The sequence below is a fragment of the Protopterus annectens genome, chromosome 13.part0 (genome assembly GCF_019279795.1).
Source record: "Protopterus annectens isolate FY-2018-M chromosome 13.part0, PAN1.0, whole genome shotgun sequence".
NCBI lineage: Eukaryota > Metazoa > Chordata > Ceratodontiformes > Protopteridae > Protopterus > Protopterus annectens.
Window position 1 is genome coordinate 776,258,593 of NC_056747.1, and position 23,189 is coordinate 776,281,781.

Consider the following 23,189-nt stretch of genomic DNA (forward strand, 5'->3'; position numbering starts at 1 on the left):
CTAAGCATAGGGAACCAATCCCCCAGGACACCCCATTGGGTGACCCCCCTCTTCCAAAACCTCCCCAGAGCACCCCCTGAGGAGGTCCCACGGAAGAGGACATGTAAGAGGAAGCATGTGGACTCCCCTGAGTCCCTGACATCAGACACGGACTTGGAGGACTTGGGTCCCCCTCTGAGGATGTCTCATTCACGGGCATCCTGGAAATCCTCAAGCAGAGGCTGGTAGTCCCTTTCCCCTTCTGAAGATGAGTCCATGTACCTGGACGCATTCAGTTCCTGACCCTCCACCTCTTGAGTGTCTCCACGTTTTGACCCACTGCTAGGGGTAGTAAGTCGAAAGGTGTGGAGCTCTCCGGAATCGATGGAACTAGTTCCACGGAGGCTCAATAAGTTCATAACTGCACCAGATGAAAAACCTTTCCTGACCAAGGGTGTGCCAGTTGATGCTATGGTGGTGGCAGCAACCACTAAGAAGGAATTAGCAGAGATCTGTTCTTCTGTCCATCCACCGAACAAAGAGTCCCGTACGATGGACAGATACGTGAAGCTTGTCTTTTCTTCAGCGGCCTTTACTCTTAGGTCACTGAGTTATTTATCCCATTTCGCCTGTCTTCAGAGGGATCTCCTGAAAGAGCTAAGAGATCCTACAGGATCCTACAGCTGTGGGAGCTGCAGATAGAACTGCTTCTCAGCTTGTGACCTTATCTTCGGTAGTTAAATCCTCCATGCAGCTTATTTCCTATGCAACCAATTGAGCAAGCAGGGCTGCAGGCACAGGAGTCACCTTATGGAGACATTCCTGGATGCGCCTTTGTTATTTTGCGGAGCCCTTCAAGTCCTCCTTACTAACGCCCCTTTTGATGGCTCGTCATTGTTTGGACCTAAGGTAAAAGAGACTCTAGCCAGGTGTGAGCAGGATGGCAAGACTCTCTCTGCCGTGGGAGTATGTTTTTCCACGCCTCCTAGACCTTATCCCAAAGGTCATAAAGATGGAAAAATGTGGTTCTGGAAATCCCAGGAAGTTTTGCCTGACACACGTGTTGATCCCCCCCCTCCCCCTGGGGACAGAGGAGGAATAATAATGGGAGACGCCACCCTCGTGGTAGAGTGGGTCCACAGAGTCAGGGAGACAGAGATGCATTCTCTGGTAGGCCCTTCCAACACTCCTGAAAGGAGGCCCATCTGTCCACCTCTGGAGGCAGTCGGGGGAAGATTGTCACTGCACCCAGAAGCCTGGCAAAATATCACAAAAGACATATGGATACAATCGATCATATCCAGGGGATACAGTATTCCTGTCTCCATGCCACCTCTCCCCAGAAAACAAAAATCCATCCTAGATGTGCCACTCAATCTAAGGGAACAAGCAACCCTAAAAGTTCAAAGGTTGCTAAGAAAAAGAGTCATCCAAGAAGTCCCTACAGACTAAATCAGGTCTGGAACTTACTCAAGGTTCTTTTTAGTACAAAAGAAAATAGGGGACTGGAGGCCCATTTTGGACCTCAGCAGACTCAACAAGTCTGTCAAGAAGACAAAGTTCCAGATGGTGAGACTGCAGGCTATACTTCCCTTCCTGGGAAAGGACAATTGGATGTGCACCATCGATCTCCAGGATCCATACTACCATATCAAGATGGACATGCGATCCAGGAGATTTCTACACTTCCAGCTGGGAGCCAGTCACTACCAGTTCAGAGCTCTGGCCTTTGGCCTCACCACAGCCCCCAGGGTGTTCATCAAATGCATGGCAGTGGTCATAGCTCATCTGAGGCATCTAGGATTCCAAGTGCTTCCATATCTGGCCGACTGGCTCCTTACCGCCACCACCGAGCATCAACTAACCGAGACAAGGGACACCACAATCTGCCTCTGCTGTCAGCTAGGCATCACTGTAAACTACGAAAACTCTGTCTTGTTGCCTTGTCAATATATTACATTTGTAGGGGCAGATCTAGATACCAAAGACATGACAGCAAAATGTCCTCAGGAGAAGGTGTCGACCATTCAACACCAGGTTGCAATTTTAATCGAGAGAAAAAAGACTCAAGCAAGATTTGTTCTAAAAGTCCTCTGCTCAATGGTGGCAGCAATAATGCTAGTTCCCTTGGTGCGCTTCCACATGAGGTTATTACAGTGACTCCTGTTTGCTCAATGGTCCATGCAAGATCTACCCATGTCCCACGAAATTCTCATCACGGAGACCTGCAAGAAGGACTTAAAATAGTGGCTTCAGTCCACGCAGCTGATGATAGGCAGACCTTTCGTCTTCCCCCAACCAGTGGCCACAGTGACCACGGACACTTCCCAGATAGGATGGGGGGGGCATTATCTGGGACAGACTGTTCATGGGACTTGGCAACAACAGAAGTACCACTTGCACATAAATGTCCTCAAGATGAGACCGGTGCTCCTGGCATTGCAAGCACTTCACAGCTCACTTCCCACAGGGATGATTGCCATTCAGATGGACATGTCAGTGGTATGGTACATCAACAAGTAAGGTTGAACCAGATCCTACCCCTTGTGTCGAGAGGCTCTAAGAGTGTGCAATGGGTGATGTCTTCCCAACGCTTTCTGATTGCGGCGCACATTCCGGGGAAATCCAACGTGATAGCGGACAAGCTAAACAGGGCTATCCTTATGCCTCATGAGTGGTCCCTGAAACAGGATATTGCGAACCAGATTTTTCGCAAGTGGGGCCAACCTTGCTGCAATCTTTTTGCCACATCCATCAATGCCAAATGCAGAAGCTATTTCGCTCTAGTCCCTCCACCGGGACAATCACCCAGGGATGCACTTGTTCACGATTGGCCCCCGGGACTTCTGTATGCTTTTCCCCATTCCCTCTGATACCCAAGGTTCTTCAGAAAGCAAAATTGTTGGGTTGCATGCTAATACTCATTGCTCCCCTACTGGCCTTGTCAAATCTGGTTCCCGTTTCTATGGCCCCATCTTTCGGAGGAGCCTTGGATTCTGGACCCAGTTCCAGATCTGCTGATGCATCAGTTGGGCACACTCCACCCTTCCTTGCAGACCCTCAAGCTGACAGCTTGGTTCCTCCACTTCCCATCTTAGCAAGGCTTCCTAACATCTCCCCGGCAGTACAACATATTCTAATGTCCTCTCACCAATCCTGTACAAGAAAACTGTATACTAGCAAATGGAAAAGGTTCTGTTGTTGGGCAGCCAAAACTAGTATTGATCCTTTTACTGCACCAATTTCAAAGATACTAGAATTCCTCACTGAAACTTTTAACCAAAGAGCAGCAGCAGCAACTGTCCGAGTTTAACGGGCTGCTATTTCCAACTTTCATGTGGGAGAAATGGGTTCCAATGTTATGTCCCACAGGTTATCCAAAGCTTTTCTGAGGGGTACTATTCTTTTGAGACCCCCAATAAGAGAAACACTTCCTCCTTGGGATCTAAATTTAGTTCTAGCTGCCTTGATTCTACCTCCGTTCAAGCCAGCTAATTCTTGTCTTCTAAAATTTTTGACTTGGAAAACGATTTTCTTGATCGCTATTACCTCAGCTAGCAGGGTATCAGAATTACAAGCTCTATCCATTCGTCCCCCTTATTTAATTTTTCACAAAGATAGGGTTTCTCCCAGAACCAACCCCTCCTTCCTACCAAAAGTTTGCCTGGAGTTCAGTCTGAATCAATCAATAGAACTACCTGTATTGTTTCCGAACTATGGCAACAAGGCAGAGTATAAACTCCACCAACTGGATGTTCATAGACGATTAAATTTTTACTTGCACAGGACACAGGAATTCAGACAATCTGACCAATTGTTTGTATCCTTTGCAGAAAACAGAAAGGGAACTTCAGTCCCAAAAGTAACTTTATCAACATGGCTTTCAGACAGCATTACTTACGTCTATAATTCACAGAACAAACAGCTGCCAGGGAAAGTGCGAGGACACTCAACCAGGGCCTTGTGTACTACCTTGCAGGCCAGACTACCTTTAGACTCAATTTGTGCAGCAGCTACGTGGGTTAATCCCCATACCTTCATCACTCATTACAAAGTAGATGTGGCCTCCTGGAACAGGATATCCTTTGGTTCCATGGTTCTAAAGAGTATATTCCATTGAGCCACCCAAAAAGAAGGTGCTGGGAATGCAGTCCCAACCAGCTAGAAGGAAGGTGAGATAGGGACAACATAACATAAAGAAGTTGTGTACTCACTGTGACGACCGTGCCCTGGCCCAGAAATCAAGGAGCCTTAATCCTCACCACTAACACCAGGGAGGTTATCTCATAGAAGAAAAAAGGATAAGTAATACACACAGTAAAGCACAATTTCCCTCAAGTGCCCACAGAGAACGCAGTCAGTCTGGGGCTGGTTGTTCCCTTGCTCATCAGGTCCCCAATAACACTCCCCACTGGCACAGCTATAGGTTCCAGGTCTCAGCCTAACTGGGCAGGCTAAAATCTCCAGTACCCTCTCTGTCCAACCAGTAGCTGACACAACACACACGCACACTTTGAGGTAAGTATTTATACAACTTCTCAGACACTCCTGGAAAAGACTGACACAGATTCTCCAACTGTGCCCCTTTACCCAGACTATATGGTAGTAATTGCTGCCACCACCCAGTTAATAAATATCAGCTACTCAAAGGCCCTTAAAAGGGTGTCCAATTATTACTGTGCAATATTATTATTCAATGGTAGTGTGACTAACAGTCAAGGCTTACTTTAGAGTGGCCTATTACAATAACCTCTAAAAATATGCAGTGTATGCTAGCGCTTATCTCTACACAAAGCAGTCACAGGTAGAAGGTTTTAAAAATATTTAATAATAAATAAATAAAACACAAGACAAAACTACTACACAACAGAGATATCTAAGAGTTCAGTGATCAGACAGAAACTTAAAATAATACAGTAGGACAGGTCTGATTTTAAAGAAAAATACCTAATTAATCTTTACTAGCTTTAGCTATTCCTACAAGAAATCACAGTGCTAAGACTTACATGTGAGCACAAGGCAGAGTGCTGATCAGCTAGATGTCCAAAGTCAAAATGCTTTTTAGTCTCTTGTGAGAAGTAGTATTTAAACATTACTAACAAACATGTCTCTAAGGCCCTCCCAAAATTACATCATTTTTGCACTTAAGTTTTCCCAGTATTCATATTGCATCATCTTAACACCTAGCCTGAGTTCTCAGGCCACAAACTGCATTATTTAGCAATCTAACACCTGCACAGAAAACAGTAGAAGACATTTCATATGTATATGCTAGCAGAAACCAGAGCAATAAAGCACCTTCCACATCTAAATTCTAGTCATAATCTTTAGCCTTAAAACGATGGGCATGAAATCTTCATCCATCCACCCCGGGGCTGCATTCTAGCATGAAAGGGTACAACATGCTGTACTGGGCCAGTAGAGTGCAATGTTGTCACATATTTTGCAGTTCCAAATTTCACAGTATTCTCTACACTCAAGAAACATGCCTGTATTTTACATTTATTATCAAGAAAATATGCCTGTATTTTACATTTATTTATAGAGTTGATAGAATTATATATCAGATTCTATTTGACTAGGCTGGCAGCATTTGCCCATCTCTCCCCAATCGTCACATCTGCCCCCCCCCCCCCCCCAGGGAACTCAAGCAAGTTTTTCACGTGCCCCTTGAGAAACATCGCTTGAGTGTGTCAGGTCTATCTGGGTGTACCTCACCCCATTCCCTGTCTTGAGAGCGCATCTGCATTGGCAATGCTACTCCCACTGCTGTGCTGCACTGACATATATGCTTGCAACCCCGGACTCCATCTTAGCAACTTGGCATTTTGCTGACTGGCTCTGTTTAACCATGTTAGAGGGTTGTGGTCTGCCATCACAGTGAATTTTCTTCCATACAGATAAGGCTGAAGTTTTTGTAGTACACACACTATGGCCAGACATTCCTTTTCTACCGCTGCATAGCATTCCTCCTTGAGTTGGAGCCTACGACTGAGATAAACCACTGGGTGCTCTTCTCCCTCTGAAGAAATCTGACTAAGTACAGCCCCCATCCCATAGTTTGAAGCATCCACCTGCACAACAAAGTCTTTGTTTTAGTCTGGACTGGCTAACACATGGGGTCGTCCCAAAGCTTCCTTAAGTTTCTGAAATGCCTGCTCACATGCTGGGGTCCACACTACATTATCTGGCCTGTTCTTCCTCGTCAGGTCTGTGAGGGGGAGCAGCTGTGGTACTATAACTAGGAATTAACTTTCTGTAGTACCCTGCTGTCCCTAAGAATGCCCTCACCTGCTTTTTGGTAATGGGTGCAGGCCATGCCTGAATAGCTTCCACTTTGGCAGGTTCTGGCCTTATCTTACCATGCCCCACTCTATATCTTAGGTAGGAGACCTCTGCCATACCCACCTGACATTTGCTCGGCTTAATAGTCAACCCTGCCCGCTGTAGTCTGCCCAGCACCTCCCTGACATGCTGAAGGTGCTCTTGCCAGGAATGGCTGTAGACAGCAATATCATCCATGTAAGCAAGGGCAAACCCTCCTGCTCCTGCTAAGATATGATCTACCAGCCTCTGGAAAGTCGCTGGGGCATTCATCCCAAAGGGCATCTTTGTGAAGTCATACAAGCCAAAAGGAGTCACAAAGGTTGACTTCTCTCTAGCATTGAGAGTCAAGGGCACCTGCCAGTAACCGTTGGTAAGATCAATGGTTGTAAGATACTTAGCCCCACCCAACTGCTCTAGGGCTTCATCTGTCCTAGGCATGGGGTAAGCATCTGACTCTGTGTGACTATTTAATTTCCTGTAATCGACACAGAACCTGGTGCTGCCATCCTTCTTTGGCACCAGTACCACTGGTGAGGCCCAGGGACTGTTGGACTCTTGAATCACCCCTAGTTTCAACATCTCCTGTACCTCCTCCCTCAGAGTCTGCTTGACTCTCTCAGGCACCCGATAAGGGGCCTGCCTGTTAGGCCTTTGGGGTCCTGTATCCACCTGGTGCTGCACCAGGTGGGTGCTCCCTGGTTTCCCGGTGAACATGCCCCCAAACTCCTGCAAAACTGCTTGGATTTCTCAAACCTGGGTAGGAGATAGCTGCTGGGACATTGCTACCCCTTCCACCGAGGTGTCAGCCCAAGCCTCACTGAGGAGATCAGTCACAAAATCTCTCTCAGTCTCCTCTTGCAATCCACTGCAAATGCTCAACACAAGGGCCCTCCCTATCATGGTAAGGTTTCATCATGTTAACATGGTAAAATTTGTGCCCGTGCCTTCTGCCCAGCACTTCCACAATGTAGTTAACATCACATACCTTTCTTACCATCTTGTAGGGTCCCTCACAAGCTGCTTGCAACTTGTGTCTGACAGGAATGAGAACCATCACTTGCTGCCCTACAGCATACTCTGTAGCTCGAGCATTCCTGTCATACCTCACCTTTTCCTGTTGTTGGGCTTCTGCCAGGTTCTCCTGGGCCAGGCCCATGAGTTCCCTGAGCCTTGTTCTGAGGTTCAGGACATATGCCACAACAGACTCCTTGTGAGACTCACACTCACCTTCCCACTCATCTCAAATTATATCTAGAGGTCCCCTCACCCTATGCCCATACAGCAACTCAAAGGATGAAAAACCTGTGGATTCCTGGGGAGCCTCTCTGTAAGCAAACAACAGATGGGGTAAATATTTGTCCCACTCCCTCTTAAACTGATTTGCAAATGCCTGTAGCATGAACTTGATTGTAGAGTTTAACCTCTCAACAAAAGACCATTAGTCTGGGGATGGTAGGGGATGGTCTTCATGTGCTTCACCCCACAGGACTTCCACAGACAAGCCAGCAGGTCTGACATAAAATTGGCACCTCTGTCAGAGAGTATTTCCTTTGGGAAACCTACCCTGCTGAAAATCTCTAGCAAAGCATTTGCTACCTTCTCGGCCTCAATGGAGGACAAAGCCACTGCATCAAGATATCGTGTAACATAATCTACAATCACTAGGATATACTTTTTCCCTGTGGAACTTGGGGTACTCTGAGGACCCACAATATCCATAGATACCCCCTGAAATGGCTCCTCAGTCACAGGCAAAGGCATCAAAGGAGCTCTCACCTTATCTCCTGCCTTGCCTACCTTTTGGCACTGCTCACAGGTCCTGCAGTACCTTGTTACATCTCTGGAATATCCAGGCCAGTAGAAGTTTTGCATAATATGCCTCTTTGTACGGTTTATGCCCATATGACCTGCAAAGGGAATATCATGGGCTGTGGCTAAAAGTGGCAGATGGTAAGCTCTAGTCACTACCAACTGCTGTACTCTGTCACCTTCTAGCCCTCCCTCAGGGGTCCACTCTCTGAACAGTAACCCTTTGTTCCAGTATACAGATTCCCCCTTCCCTTGAGAATCTGGTGCCTCCCTCCTGCCTCAGGCCTTGCAATGTAGGGTCTGAGAGCTGAGTCTGTCTCAAGTGTCTCCTTGTAACCCTTCCCAGCTCCCCTTCCACAGGAAGTCTGACATCCTCTGACAGCGGTGCCTCACTGTCAGCCTGGGTACTACTACTCACCTCTACCTTTGCAGTTACCCTGTCCAAGGGAACATCAGTACCCACAAGCAGCTGTGGCTCACATTCAGTCTCACTGTTACAGCGTAGCTCCCTCCCTGAAGTAATCACCTCAGCAGTCCTGGCTGCAAGTATGCAGTCTGTCTGGGTCTCCCCCAGACTACCAAACCCACATGCTTGTTTCCTAGCCTCACTGCATGTAACTGCATAAATACATGGTACTGCCTCATCCAAATCCTTCCCTCTCAGGACATCTGCGGGAAGGTAGTCCCATACCCCTGTTCTCTCATGACATCCTACTATTGGCATTTTGTCTTTTCCACTTACTGGCTCCCTCACCTTTGGCTCTCCACCTTGCCTCCGTGGACATCTGTAGGCCTCATGGCCCCACTGATTGCATTCAAAACATTTAACCCTAGCTCCTGGAAATGTACCTGGACTAGTGGCTTCCCCTGCTACTGGCGGATTCTGTTGGGGCAGTCTGTGCTACCCACCATGGTTTCCTTTAGTCCCATAAGCAGTACTGGGGGACCCTTTCCTGTGCAGGGCTGCCTTGCTTGCTAGGTATAGGTCTCCTTTCTTCCCCAACTCCTCTGATAGTATGACTAACAGTCAAGGCTTACTTTTGAGTGGCCCATTACAATAACCTCTATAAATATGCAATGTATTCTAGAGCTTATCTCTACACAAAGCAGCCACAAGTAGAAGGTTTTAAAAATATTTAATAATAAATAATTAAAACACAAGACAAAACTACTACACCACAGAGATATTTAAGAGTTCAGAGATCACACAGAAACTTAAAATAATACAGTAGGACAGGTGTGCTGTCAAAGAAAAATACATAATTAATCTTTACTAGCTTTAACTATTCCTACAAGAATTCACAGAGCTAAGACTTACATGTGAACACAAGGCATAGTGCTGATTAGCTAGATGTCCAAAGTCAAAATGCTTTTTAGTCTCTTGTGAGAAATAGTATTTAAACATTACTAACAAACGTCTCTAAAGCCCTCCCAAAATTACATCATTTTTGACACTTAGGTTTTCCCAGTAATCATATTGCATCATCTTAACACCTGGTCTGAGTTCTCAGGACACAAACTGCATTATTTAGCAATCTAACACCTGCACAGAATCTTACAACAATAGAAGACATTTCACATGTATATACTAGCAGAAACTAGAGCAATAAAGCACCTTCCACATCTAAATTCTAGTCATAAACTTTAGCCTTAAAACAGTGGGCATGAAATCTTCATCCAGCTGCCCTGGGGCCGAATTCTAACATGAAAGGGTACAACATGCTTCACTGGGCCAGTAGAGTACAATGTTGTCACATATTTTGCAGTTCCACATTTCACAGTATTCTTTACACTCAAGAAACATGCCTGTATTTTACATTTATTATCAAGAAAGCATGCCTGTATTTTACATTTATTTATACAGTTGATAGAATTATGTATCAAATTCTGTTTGACTAGACTGGCAGCCTTCGCTCATCTCTCCCAATCGTCACACTCACCATAACATTCCATGTTTGTTGTCCTTGATCTCGCCTTCCTTCTTGCAGCCCACCCTCCTTCCCCCTCCTGGAGGATTAAGAGGAATTATCCATCTTTTGGATATGTAGGCCATGATTCCCTTCCTGCCTTGTATGTTGGGTAGACTAAGTGGAGTTCTACTTATGCTTGGTGTCTTTTTTATATATGTATATACATATATATTTATATATGCCTATATTTTATATATCTGCATATGGTAGTCTAGTGTTATGGGTTATCAGAAATTAGATCTGGATAACTACTGCTAGGCATGATGGGATAGGGTCTAGCCTTGAGCCAGTAGAAGCTCTCGAGCTTTAGAATATGGCCAAGCCGGAGCCGAGGATTGGCTCCGATCCCAGCCACCAAGAAGGAAGACGAGATCAAGGACAACAAACATGGAACATTATGTTGAGTACATAACTTCTTTTTATAACCATTGCTTTTTATTTATTCATTCATTTGGTCACAGAGTTCTGATGTGTGCTTAGCCAGTAAAGTAGCTATAATTGGTGGTCATGTAAGCAGTCTGACTGGGAGAACGCTGTGGATGACACTGGCTGGCCCTTGCTGTCTTTTTAAGCAGTTGCTGATCTGACTTGGAAGGGCTGGTGTCCAGTTTAGTAAATCAAACAGAAATACATTACTGTAATGTTTCCTTTTCTTATTTACTTCATATTGCTCATCTGAGGTGCAGAAGTAGCTATAATGAGTGGATACTGTTATAGTCTGTGGACACAAGTGACTTACCCAAGCTGTCATTTTAAATAGTTGCTGGCCTGGCTAGGCAGAGCTAGTGTGTGTGTGTGTGTGTGTGTGTGTGTGTGTGTGTGTGTGTGTGTGTGTGTGTGTGTGTGTTTGAGTAAGACAAGTTGAAATGCATTATTTTGACTATTTTTTATTTGAATGGAGTTGGACATCTGCGATTTATGCAGTCAATAAAGTGGCTATATTGAATGGGTACTGGGGCAGTCTAAGGATGAAAGTGGTTGTCACTAATCCAGGTTAGCAGGGTTTTGTTTTAATAAAACAAGCTTATTTATATTAGTGTGACACTTTTATGTGACTGCGGTTGGACATCTGAGGTGTGTACAGTCATTAAAGTGACTGTAGTTGGTAAGAACTGAGGCAGTATGTGGAGGAAAATGACTGATCTCAACTTTTTTACTATGGTTAAATAGCAGTTGACATGCCAGATATGGCACACCCCACCCAGTCATTTGTTTCCTGCACCACCAACCCCTTGATTTGAGGGCACCAGCCACCACTAGATGCATATCTTCGCCAAAAAGTGTACTGACTGCAGCTTGGGAGATAGACCTTCTTTATGGAAAGTTATTATAGGTTCCCAGGTGTTTACTAGAGCTTTTTAAGCCTAGCCATACATCCCAAATCTATGACAAGTTCTGGTACCCTTGATAAGTGTAAGCATGGGCCTGGGAGATGAACCATTTCCAGGTTACCTGTGTTCATTAGAGACACAGGTGCCAAACCATGAATGAATTTCCGTCTTACCATCCAATTGTCCAAGTTGCACTTGAATTGGGTTAGGGAGGAACTCTGCTTCACATGGATGGAGAGCCTGTTCCAAAGATGGGGTAGTCTCTGGGATACATACCTATCTCTCCAGTAGATCCTATTTACATCACAGGCAAGGCTTAACTCTGTAGAATGGGTAATTCTGGTGTTGTTTGTTTTGTGGATATGTAGGAGGTCCATTAGAGTGGGGTCTGTCATTGCCCTGTATGCCAGGCATGGATTTCAGGTTATTACAAGACTTGGTTATTTGAATTCTGTGCTTGTCCCCCAGCTACTGCCACTGTTATGGCTAGTGCTTGGATTCATCTCACCTAAGGACCCATTAAGGAAGGTCCTTAATGTTATCTGTCGGAAATACTTTTATATTGGTTGATCTAGTAGAGGATCCTGTAATGGGTAAAGATTACAACCCTCTCCAGTAGCAGTAATTGTTAGAGTTCTGTGTAAATTGTGCAAATATACATTTTATATTACCTGTTTAGTAATGTCGGATCAGGTTTGTATTGTTAATTCCTGATTTGTGGGAATGTACTCTCTAGTGGCAAGCAACAAGCTGGCAGGCTGTGTGGATGTGTGCAGATATGTAGACAGTGCATTATCATGTGGTGTGTATCAGTATAAATGCAATGACTTCCAAGATCAGTAAAGTTCAATAGTGTGCTGAATTCTAATGGTTGGAGAAGATGTATCCAGCCATGGACCCATCAAAGAGGATCCTTTCATAGATCAGTTAATAAGTTAAGATTGTATCTACTACTTTGTTTCTTAGATTGCCTTCAGTTCTTCGCACATTTTATAGTCTCTTTTTGTACACCACAGAATCTTGTCAATGGCTTCACTGTGAGGACCCAAGCAAGCCTGTTCATTCCAGAGACACAGGAGCTGGCCAGATCCCCAGACTGGGTGAATGCCCTGTGCCCCATTTGTTTCTGCTAAGAACACCTATCAGACTTGCTCTTTCCCCACAAGAGCCTGGTGGTAGCAAGCAGGCATGTTCTGATCATGGGGTCCTGCCCTCATTCCACTTTCAGCACCCCACCTCCACCTTCTTGGAAGCTCCTCGATGACTGCTATTGCTGTTTCCTTCTCCCTTGGAAGCATGCTCCCACATGCTTGATTTCTCTCTCCTCTTAGATTTATTGGTGCTAAGGACTATGACAGCACAGGCGTGGCTGTCTTGAAGTCCACTGAGTAGCACCTGTTGCTCTCAGTATGTGTCACTTTTGTGGAAAGTCAGAGTCACCCCCCCCCACCAGATTGGTGAGCACACATCAGCTGCTCAATCCCATCCTCCCTCTTGATTAGCACCTGCAGGAAATCAAGCTGCTACTCAAACTAAAGTCACCTGTAATGTATTTAGGGCTTTCTCTGTTTACACCGTGGAGTTAGCTCACATATTATGTAGGCTTTCTTTTAGCTCTTTAATAATCCTATTTCAGTGAGTGCTCTTTCTTCAAATCATTTCACACAATTTCCTAGCCCTTCTGTTTTTCAGCAGTGCTTTCTTGTATTTAATTTGCTAGCATTATATATTATAAAAGTAATTCTTCGGTTTTATTTGTTCTGTAACTGCACCATGTTACTTTTTTGACCTTCTGTCACACTTTCTTCATTTATGCATTATCACTACTTTGGATTGCAAGCCACTCCTTCGTGGGTGCCACTTCTGAAAGTCTCACATAAGGTCTCTTTAGAATTTTAGATGACCTTTACTTCTGCAGAGATTGTGTATATTGACTGATATTGGTGGATTATAATGACAGAAGTTTGAGTGGCCTTTTGCGGTTGGAATGTTCTCTAATGGGTAGTTTTGTCATTATTGGTTCATAAGTATTGTTTCAGTTCTTACTGGAAAAATGTTCAAAACTACACATTTAAAACACAACCTAACAAGTGGTGCTGTATTATACAAGGAATATAATTTAATACAATCAGGATGGTGCATCAAAGAACACATACATATATGTATAATCCTAAAAAAATGTATACAAGGGGTGTATGGTTTGAAAACAGCCCAAAGGTAAACTTAATATGCCACTGGCCAGATGCATTTTCTTTGAATGTAGGTTTCAATGAATGTGAGTTTCATGGGCAGAGAAGTTAACATGCTAATTTTGTTTTCATTGTGAGACTTGTATTGTTTTGTTTAGCAAATGGCTATTGGTGTTTGTGCTATAAAGTTTGAAATAAAAGTTTTAAATATCTGTAATCATTGTAGAAATAAAGAAGACAAGTTTGAACAGCATTTATGTTAACTGGGGAGACATAGCCAACTAATGGGACACTGGAATGGCTGGAGGGCAGGGTACTGCCGGGGGGGGGGTGATCCATTACCCTGCGTAGTGCCCCATTTGGCCACAATCTGGCTCTGCATACATGGGAGCTTAGAATGTCAAACCTAAAAGATCAAAGGCATCCTGTTATGGCCCCACACTCAGAACACAAAAGAATGTTGCAGTTTTTCACTTTCTCCTGCTCCTTTGGCATACATAGGTTCATAGGTTCATACTAGGCTGTCTGCCCTAGGGCATTTATAAGCCTAGCCAGAATGTGTTTGGCTTTCGCCACCCATTTTAAATTTATTTTGCTATGCCCTTTTTTGAGGTTAGTATACTGTGCCTCTGTCTAACAGTGACACAGAAGTGATACCCGGGGTAAACCTACGATCTCCCATCCACTCATCAAGATTCCTCTTGAAGAGAGTCAATGAGGGACTCTGCCTAACCTGGACTGGGATTTTATTCCAGAGTGAAGGGAGCCTCTGGGTTATGAATCTGTCCCTCCAGCATGTCCTATTTATTTCAGTGCTGAGGTTCAAGTCTCTCGAAAGCGTGGCTCGATGGGATTTGGATTTTCTGAGGTGCAGCATGTCCATTAATTCCGGGTTGGACATGGCTTTATCGTCAGGCACAGATCGCCTCTGAGCAGGCGGTATGCCACTGAGTAGAGCTGGAGTTTCTTTAACCGGGCAGCATATGGCATCTGTTTGAGCCCTTTGATCCTCTTGGTGAGGTACTTTTGGGGTCTTTCCAGTTGCTGCAGGTGTCTGGTAAGGTACATCCCAAAGGGGCATTGTACTCAATTATGGGCGGATGAGGGATGAGTAAAGAGGCATGATGACCTCCCTGATCTAGATGTGAATCCCTTCATGATTAGATGGGCTATATAAAATGTTTTTCTAACCACTTTGGCCACGTGGTTGTCAAATGAGAGATTGCTATCAACCTGGGTCCCCAGGTCCCTAATTACTTCTTCTGTATTTAATGGATTACCACCTATGTGGTAATTTCTAGGCACTTTGTTTTTGCCAAAGGGATGACTATACACTTTTGGCATTTAGCTTGAGGCCATGGCTCTGGCACCAGTTGTCTGTTTCTATGAGGCCCTTTTGGAGGATGCTTGTGTCGGCTGGAGAGTCGATTATGGCGCCCAGTTTGCAGTCATCTGCGAACTTGGTCAGCCACAGTCCTTCCATGTTGGCCTGTACCTCCGAGAAATATATACCGAACAAGAGAGGTCCCAGGACTGAGCCTTGTGGGACACCACTTGTAACTGGTTTGGAGTCTGACATGGCTCCATCAATTCTAACCATGTGGGTTCTGTCCTTGAGCCAATTTGCAATCCATCTAGTGACATAGGTGTTTATATTTAAGCTGGTGAGCTTATGTATAATGCCCGAGTGGGGTATTGTATTGAAGGCTTTTGCGAGGTCCAGGTAGGCTGTGTGGACCACCTTCCCCTCGTCAATGCCTTGGTGACTGTTTCAAAGAAATCAACCAGGTTTAAGAGGCAGGATCTGCCCTTAACAAAGCCGAACTGGGTAGGATCCAGTGTCTGTAGGTCCCCAATATCTTTATTTATGAGGTCCATGATGATCCTTTCCATAGCTTTGCAGACCAAGCTAGTCAGGCTTATGGGGCGATAGTTTCCAGGATCCGTGAGGCACCACCTTTATGGAGAGGGATCACTGTTGCTGTATGCCACTCTTTGGGCACATATCCTGTAGTAAGGCTGAGATTGAACAGTAGTTTTATGTTTGGGTTTAGCTCTTCTTGGAGTTCATGTAGGATGCAGCCGGGACATCATCTGGTCCCACTGATGCTGTGTTTTTGCTTTGGAGAGGCGGCTCTTACCTGAGCATCTGAGATGTCAGGGGCAGCACTCTGCTGGGATAGATATTTGCCCTTTTGGTGGGGAGGGAGAAATTTGCACTGAACCTGTCAGCTAGAATGTTGGCAATGTCTGTGGGTTCAGTGTATTTTTGTCATTTTGGACTAATTCTGAGCATATCTGGGAATTACCACCCAGGTTCCTAACATAACTAAAGAAAGCCTTGTGATTATCCTTAGTGTCCTGTGCAATTTTTCCTCGAAGCTGGCCTTAGACAATTTTATGAGTGCCTGTAGTTTTTGCTAATACTGATCAGTGATGCCTTCCCTTTTGGGATTTTGCTCTATCATTTAGTAGCTTCCTCCTTCTATTGTATAGTTTGTTTATGGCTGGGGTCCACCAGACAGGACGTCTGCCTTTGGAGGATTGGGTCTTGGTTTTATTTGGGATCGCATGATCCATGCATTCCTGAAGGTGTTCATAGAATGCGTTTATAAAGGATTCTGGTCTGGGCCATATTTTCCACAAGCCGGGGCTTTGAAGATTCCACCTCGGTTTTGAGGACTGTGAAATTTGCTTTAGAAGTTTTTCACTGTGGTTTTCTGGGCAGGGGGTGGGGTCGGGATGTGAATATCCAGTGAGATTAGTTTATGGTCTGATCTTACCAGTGAGGGATACACTTCTGGTCTGGAGCATAGAGTCCCCATGTTGGTGATGATCAGGTCCAGTATGTTTTCCCCTCTTGTGGGAGTGGTAACAAGTTGTTCCATAGCATTTGAGTTTATAAATTCTAGGAACCTTTGGGCTAGGGTGTTGGAGCTAGAGTAATGCTCCCAGCCTATGCTTGGGTAGTTGAAGTTGTCCAATATAATGGTGTTTGGAGAGACCTTCATATTTTCCAGTGTGCTCAGGAAGGCCAAGTGGGGTTTCTGGGTTTGGGAGGGTGGTCTGTAGCAGGCTATAAACTGGAAGGCAGTTTTACCCACTGTTAGTTGCACATGGATAGTCTCTGATGCTTCGTGCTTTGCCACCAACCTGGAGGTGTGGGTATCTTTGATGAATATCGATACTCCCCCTCCTTTTGTGGTTCGGTCCAAGTTTAGGGGCCGAAAAGCATGGTATGAGGTATAACCTGGTAGTGCTGGTGTGCTGTCGTGAGCCCTGAACCAGGTTTCTGTTACTGCACAGATATCGATGTTCTCCATGCTAAGGAGAGTTTTGAGTGTGTGCATCTTGAGGTTTAGACTTCTGGCGTTGAGTAGCATTACTCTTAGTTTCTTATCCCTTGTGATACCTATGGAGGTGGGTTTGTATATGTGTGTGTGTGTGTGTGTGTGTGTGTGTGTGTGTGTGTGTGTCTATGTTTCTACACATACACACACACACACACATATATATAATATATATATATATATATATTTATATATATTTATATACAATAATGTACTTTACAGATATTCTTTCATCTGTGAAAATTGTAATTTTTTTATTCTGGAAAAAGATGATAAAAATGGTAGAACTGCCATTGAAAATAAAATTAAGTAACAGTACGCCTCCAGATTTAAATGATTATATAAATATTAAATGTTTATTAAAGTGCTGACAAGAACATAATGCTCTTTAGTTAAGCATTCTGTTGAAATTCACCATTTTTGTAAGATTCAGACTTTGAAACTGTTTTGACTTCTTCTTTATTAGGAATTGTGCAAAGTTTCTATTGGGAAAAATAGTTATATGATTTTTGAATAAGTTGTTTAAATGTCGAGTCTGATTGTTGCCCTCAGTTCTGAAGAAGTCTGTGTATTAGACAAAAGTTCTAAACTGCTCTTAAATAAATCAATATAAATGTCTTTTTTTTTTTTTACTCTGCTAAAGTTGCTTTTATGTTTTTGCTAATTGACTGTAGTACGTATGCATATTATATGTATCGCTTTCTATGTCAGTTATCTTAAATTCTTCTGCTCCTTTTCTCCCCGTTTACCTGCTGCACATATTGCTTTAACTGATAGCCAGACTGTCTGTAGTCCACTTGAAAAAAATAAAAAAAAGATTTGTTTGTTATATCATGCCTTATGTTTGCCCATTCACATGTTCCAACACACACACACTTCATATATGCTGTTGTTCTCTGACTGTGCAGATGTTTGTCTTTCAATGCTACATGCTTTTGCACTGAGATTGCTGTGGATATTCTGAAAATTGGGAGATGCATCAAAATGAAAAATAAAATGCATCTCCTTTCCAGGCCAGTTTGATCTTCAGTCTCCCTGTACTCTTCCTGTTGTGGTTGTCCTTAGGAGTGTTTGAAGATATTGTGCAGGTGCAGATAGATAAGGTGTCCCCCTCCCCACTAAATGCTGCACCAGCAGGGCATACTGCTAGCTTTGTCGAACATGGAACGATTCCCTTTTAGCCTGATTGCAATGTTGCTTCAAGTGGATGCTGCTTCAAACCTGGCTACATGATTTAAGACAATCCACCAATGCAACATGTCATCAATGTCTTCCCTGTATCACCTTCTGCTCTGGGTAATAGACAGATTCATCTCATAGTTTTTGTGTGCATTTCAGTCTTTGAAAAGCTACCTTTGCCCATGTTTTTTCTCAGTAGGCAGGTCACTGTACCTTAAAAGCTTGCTGTCCAGTGTCATACTCAGCACTTAACGGAAGCGGTTCTTAATGAGTCCAAGCTCCTCTGAAAAAGAAATGACAGAAGCATAGGGACTGTTGAAGGGCCCTGGCTAAACGCAGTGTAGTATGTGACTTCATAATTTCAGTCAACATTGTGTGGCAGTCTGTTTTGGCCTTCCTATGTCTTTCATTACTGAGATAATCAAGATAGTCTCCTAGCTTTCCATGAAGCTAGATGTTTCCCTCCTAACCTTCCATGAAGCTAGGTCAGTCTCCTAACCTTCCATGAAGCTAGGTCTCTCCCCTAACCTTCCATGAAGCTAGGTCTCTCCCCTAACCTTCCATGAAGCTAGGTCTATCTCCTGTCCTTCCATGAATCTAGGTCTGTGTCAACTGAAGGATGAATTAGACAGCTTCAAAGCAGGTAACTGCAGTCTGTCTGTAAGAAACAAGCTGAGCCATCTGTCATTGTTAGGTACCTGAATTCACTTCTGACGCTTGGGTGATCAAGGACTAATCTGTGGCAGCAGGGTGTATTGCAGGCCATTGTCCTTTGGTGAAGGGATAGTGAGCACTACATGACTGTCTATAGACAGTACTTTAGCAAACAGTATGTCAGACATCAGTTGTGCTGCTTACCTCATGGGGATGTATCCTGTCACAGAGCATTCCACATTGGTGCAGTTGGTTTAGTTGGCTGTGATGTGTCCTGTAACAGTGCAATCCACAGAGGCAGGTGATTTAGTTGTCAGGATGCATCCTGTCCCAGTGTAGTCCACACTCGTGCAGATGATTTAGCTGCTTGTCATAGTGCAGTCCACATTGATGCAGGTAAATTCAACTGGTAGGGATGTATCAGTCCACACTGATGCAGATGGTTTAGTTAAATGGATGCATTCTGCCACATTGCAGTCCACATTGATGCAGGTAATTTTCCCAGTGGAAATGTATGCTGTCAAAGTGTAGTCCACACTAATATAGGCGGTTAACCTGGTAGAAATGTATCCTGTCACAATGCAGCCCACACTGATGCTGGTGATTTACCTGTGTGACTGTATCCTGTCACATTGCAGTTCACATAAGTGGTTTACCTTTGGGGATGTATTCTGCTGCAGTGCAGTTTACAATGATGCAGATGGTTTACCTGGAAGGGATGTATCTCATCACATTGTAGTCCACAGAAATGCAGGTGGTATATTTGGTTAGGATGTATCCTGTCACAGTGCAGTCCACAGTGATATAGATGTAAAAAGTATGCATGGCTTTATCATCAATTTTTTTGGAGCTCCTAATTCTCCTAACTGCTTGAATACTAGGCTGACTTTCAGTTCCATTACATAACGCTAGATACAGGTATTAATTGGAGTAAGAGTGAGTTGTACCAGAAGAGAAGTGGGTGGTGTAACATAGCTGCTCTGAGTGGGCCCTAAAATTCAAATTATGAAGAGCCTGAAAGCATAGAAAGAGTGGCGTAGGGAGTTGGAAGAGAAAGAGGCTCTAGAACAAGCACTGTAGAGAAATCAAAAGCAGTAAGAAGTTATGTAGATGTTAAGAAAAGATGCATCTTTCTCATTGTTAATACCAAATCAGAATGAATTAATGTATGGTTGTGGAAAGTGTGTTTTTTGTTTAACTTTTTATAGCCTAGGCTTAGTTTCTTTTGCATTTTACTTAACATGACCTTAGAATGGGATGTTATACAATTTGTTCTAGGCCCCATTGTGCTACCGTGATGGAGGACAAATTGGCTTGACTGTCTGGTTTATTACACCCTTCCCTTCCCTGATTACATTATGTGCATCAGTTGTTTGAGAAAATTCTTCTGATTTCTGTGTTTTTTTTTTGGTTCCTGGAATATCCATAGATAGCATTTCCTTTTCATAAGCTTTGTACTACGTTGGATTTATGTATACAAGTGGACATATTGATTTGAGCTAAAACGGCTTTGGGAATTTTCAGTGAATGGTGGAAAATCTAAAGGATCTGTGGAAAATGTCTCCCATTCATAGTCACAATAGCGCTTTGATATCTTTATCTTTTACAGAATAAGTTGGAACGTTTATCTCCCTTCATCAGTCCTATCACCTTGAGTATGTACTATTGCATTTCAAGTGGACTATAAGGTGGAATGCATCTCCTGTTAGGACTGTTGTGATGTCATAACAAAGTGTGGGGGTATATTGTGTCACGCATTGTTAATTCCTAGTGAGGACTGTGATTGTGGTGAGCATGGACATGAGACTTGGTGATGGATACAACTAGTATGTTCCCCCACTAGAGGGGACAACATATTGGATTTAATCATCACAAATATGGGCGCCCATTGTACCACACCCATTATCACTCCCTCCTTGGTCAGATCCAACCACAAACTGATAACCCTGGACATCCTCACCCCTCCACCTCCCCACCTCCCCCAGTCAAAGAAACCATAGTCAAAAACCTTTCCAAAGCAAACTTCAAACTACTTGCATCCGAAGTGGAAAGCTTCGCTATTTCCTTGCAGAAGGATAATGATATCCATGATGCAGAATCCTACACCAAGGCACTTTATATACATCTTCAGGATTGCATGGACCATGCTATCCCAAATAAAACCAAGACTCCTTCCTCAAGCAAGAAGAAACCAGTCTGGTGGACCCCGGCCATAAGCACACTTTACAATAAAAGGAGGAGACTTATACAAAAAAAGGCCAAATCTCAAGTAGAAAAATCATCCCTGATCAGCATTAGTAAGAAATTGAGGGCCCTCATCAAGTCAACTAAAGCTAATTTTGAAAAGAAAGTTGCCAAGGATAACCATAAGGCCTTCTATGGCTACGTCAAAAACCTAAATGGCAATGCTCAGGTCTGTTCTGAGCTAGTACAAAATAGAACAAAATACACTGACCCTTCTGACATTGACAACATCTTGTCTGACAGGTTCAGTGCAAATCCCCCCCCCACCACCACCTACAGGGCCTCTTACCATTCCAGGGGATTGTGCAAGTCCAATTATTACTGATACGTTGGTTAACAAGGCTCAATCTAAAGCTAAAAACACTGCCTCCATGGGACCAGATGGTGTCCCAGGCTGTGTCATACACGAGCTCCAAAAGGAATTAACCCTGCATCTTAATACCCTGTTCATTCTCAGCCTCTCCACAGGATATGTGCCCATAGAATGGCGCACGGCAACGGTGGTCCTGCTACACAAGGGTGGGGCCACAACTGACCCTGGGAACTACCGACCAGTAAGCCTGACCAGTCTGATCTATAAGGCTATGGAGCAAATCATTATGGAACTCATAAATGGAGAGATTGGTAAACTCCAGTCACTGGTCCCCACACAGTTCGGCTTCGTCAAGGGCAGATCATGCCTCCTGAACCTGGTGGATTTCTTTGAGACAGTTACTCAGGCTATAGATAAGGGAAAGGAGGTACACACGGCTTACCTTGACCTTGCTAAAGCATTTGACACCATTCCCCATTCAGGTATTATTGATAAGCTCACCAGCCTGGGCATAAACCCTTGCGTCACAAGATAGATCGCAAACTGGCTCTCAGACAGATCCCATAAAGTAAGAGTAGCGGGATCTATGTCTGAATCCAGACCAGTAATGAGCGGTGTGCCTCAGGGCTCTGTCCTGGGGCCCCTCCTGTTTGGCATATACTTCTCAGAAGTACAGGCAAGCACGGAAGGGCTGTGGCTGACTAAGTTTGTGGACTGCAAACTGGGTGCTATAATAGAGTCTCCGGCCGACATGGAGATCATCCAGAAGGGCCTATATGAGACTGATGCATGGTGTCAAAGCCATGGTCTCAAGCTAAATGCAAAAAAATGCATAGTAATCCCCTTTGGAAAAAACAGAGTACCCGCAAACTACAACATAGGAGGTAATCCCCTGAAATCTGAAGAAGAAATAAGGGATCTAGGGACCCAAGTAGATAGTCAGCTTTCCTTTGATAACCATGTTGCCAAAGTGGTTAGAAAATCCTTCTATGTGACCCATCTGATCATGAAAGGATTCGCATCAAGATCTAAGGATGTAATGGTGCCCCTCTACTCTTCCCTCATCAGACCCATTATTGAGTACAATGCACCAATTGGAATGTACCTGGCTAGACATCTCCAGCAGCTGGAGAGACCACAGATGTACCTAACCAAGAGGATTACTGACCTCAAACAGTTGCCCTATGCAGCACAATTGAAAAAGTTAAAACTGTTCTCTGTTGCATACCGCCTTTTCAGAGACGATCTCTGTCTAACGTACAGAGCCATGTCCCAACCCAGAATTGTTGAACATGCTCCATCTTAGCAAAACCAAATCTACTCGAGCTACATGCTCTAGGGATATAAACCTCAACACAACAATGAATAGAACATGCTGGAGGGATAGATTCCCTTCGCAGAGACTTCCCTTACTATGGAACAGGGTCCCAATCTACATAAGACAGAGCCCCTCACTATCACTCTTCAAGAGGAACCTTGATGAGTGGATGGGTAACAGAAAGTTCACACCAGGGATCACACCAACAGCACTACTAGATAGGGGCCAAGGGTACTAGCTGCTAGTACAAGGGTCTAGGGAACTACTAAAGGGATGGTGAATACTGCACAACGTGACTGGGCTAATATATGCCTATGGGCAGATAGCCCAGTACCAACCTATGAACCTATGAGTGGTAGATGTCTGTGATATATCCCTGAAAGCATTTATGATAATATTTGAATTTCACTCCACACTCATACATCAGCAACAGCAGCAATGGAATTTACAAAAACTAAGTTGCGCCTACCACTGCCTGGCCTGCCATGGAAGAATGCTCTTTGTCAGGTTTTATACCCTTAATGGA

The 23,189-nt window shown here is 44.1% G+C and overlaps 1 protein-coding gene across 5 annotated transcripts in view; it reads left to right on the top strand.

Moving 5' to 3' along the window:
* ABR (ABR activator of RhoGEF and GTPase) overlaps window positions 1-23,189 on the top strand; it is a 2,680,879-nt gene that overhangs the window by 1,837,407 nt on the left and 820,283 nt on the right. The gene's annotated exons all lie outside the window — the stretch shown is intronic.